General features: G+C 38.9%; 2 non-coding genes across 2 annotated transcripts; both read right to left on the minus strand.

Moving 5' to 3' along the window:
* Window positions 1-245: 245 nt before the first annotated feature.
* Window positions 246-364, minus strand: LOC135052518 (5S ribosomal RNA). Its single transcript, XR_010242229.1, has one exon. It is a non-coding gene; the product is annotated as a 5S ribosomal RNA (ribosomal RNA).
* A 2-nt stretch (window positions 365-366) lies between these two features.
* LOC135052665 (5S ribosomal RNA) lies at window positions 367-485 on the minus strand. The gene has a single exon (XR_010242234.1). It is a non-coding gene; the product is annotated as a 5S ribosomal RNA (ribosomal RNA).
* Between the last annotated feature and the right edge of the window lie 1,210 nt (window positions 486-1,695).

A 1,695-nucleotide genomic window follows, 5' to 3' on the forward strand; every position in this document is an offset into this window, starting at 1 on the left:
TACGGCTACCTGGTGTCCAAGGACATTGCAGGAAGCCGCAGCGCAATGCAGGAATGAGAGTTGGCTGAATATAAAGTACCTAATTTCAAGGAATCAACAGATTGAGTGTGTAGAGAAAAACCCGCATTACGGGCGTATGAGCTCACGGGCCTCCCACTGGCAGCGGCATCAGCTCTGATTCAGCTGTGGAATGGATAATGCATTTCACTCGTAAGCTTGTTCACATCCTGTCACATGCAGCCTGGTATCTACAGCACCTTGTATTCCCAGGTGGTCTCCCATCCAAGTACTAGCCAGGCCCAACACTGCTTAGCTTCCAAGATCAGATGAGATTGGGCGTATCCAGTGTGGTGTGGCTGTAGATGGTATCTACAGCACCTTGTATTCCCAGGTGGTCTCCCATCCAAGTACTAACCAGGCCCAACACTGCTTAGCTTCCAAGATCAGATGAGATTGGGCGTATCCAGTGTGGTGTGGCTGTATATATGTTTTTTTCACTGGTTTTCTTTCTCTCTCGTATTTTGGGAATTTTCATACACATACATATGCTAATATGACTATATCCTGACCACATGATGTATTCTAATGATTTAAACTGTTATCTAAATTATTCAATATATGTTTTTTGTGATTACGTGTAATTGAGGAGACGTAATCAACATATTGTGTCTATTTGATATGTGGAAATGTGCCTCCCGCAAAATGCCACTAATGATCCACGCAGGTTTTCACACTTAGCATTATTTAGTTCAATCATTATATTCCATGCATTTATGTGTGAATGCGGACGCCTCAGATATATATGACCTGGACAAGGAGGCTGTTTTCTCGTACTGTGGCTGTATGTTATGATAAAATCTCCTACCCTTGGATGTGACTGAATAACAATATCGGCGGTTATAACAACGGAGGTATACCATATCTCTCTATAGAGCACAAGAATAGTTTTTGTGGTTTGGTTTTTTGGTCTGTCTTTTCCTTGTCAGCCTGGTGCTAATTTATGTGATTTTTGTATAAGCACAATATACTCTTAGAGCACTTAATTGGTTATACTTATTTTGTGCGTAAATAACCTACGGGTAAAGTGTAACAGCAAAGGACACAATTCATTCACTAGAGTACAAAATATTGCTGTCTCCTTTGATAGATATTGGGTATAAATACCCGGAAAAAGTATGAATATTTGGATTCAATTTGATGATTGTTGAAAAAAATCCCTATACCCTGTAGATATGTGTGAATAACCAACCGATAATTGTAACAACAAGGGCACAGCATATTGCTTAGAGTATAACATAAATTTAGCTGTCCCCACAGCTTGAGGGTACCAATCACATATTTCAAACTCACATATGATTTTTGCTCAAACTTGATTTAAAAAAACATACACATCAGGCTGCAGGTACAATGGTTTATGTCAATATAAACAGCTGGTGTTTTCCTTTATAAATCCTAACTGTAATCCAATATAGTATTTTGTGTGTATATATAAAATTTGAATACACCTGTATCAGCGTTGCTATTCAACCACACTCTGAGAATTCCCCATACGTGAGTTTGATTTGATTACAACTGGCTTCTTATACCTGAAAGATTGGCAACCGGGATAAGAGCCACTAAATAATAGAGGAAGAAATCCTATAGTCAGTGCTTTATGCACTTTGAGATTTAAGACTGTTAATGGTAATGTATCCT

Source organism: Pseudophryne corroboree, chromosome 2, assembly GCF_028390025.1.
Source record: "Pseudophryne corroboree isolate aPseCor3 chromosome 2, aPseCor3.hap2, whole genome shotgun sequence".
Classification (NCBI taxonomy): domain Eukaryota; kingdom Metazoa; phylum Chordata; class Amphibia; order Anura; family Myobatrachidae; genus Pseudophryne; species Pseudophryne corroboree.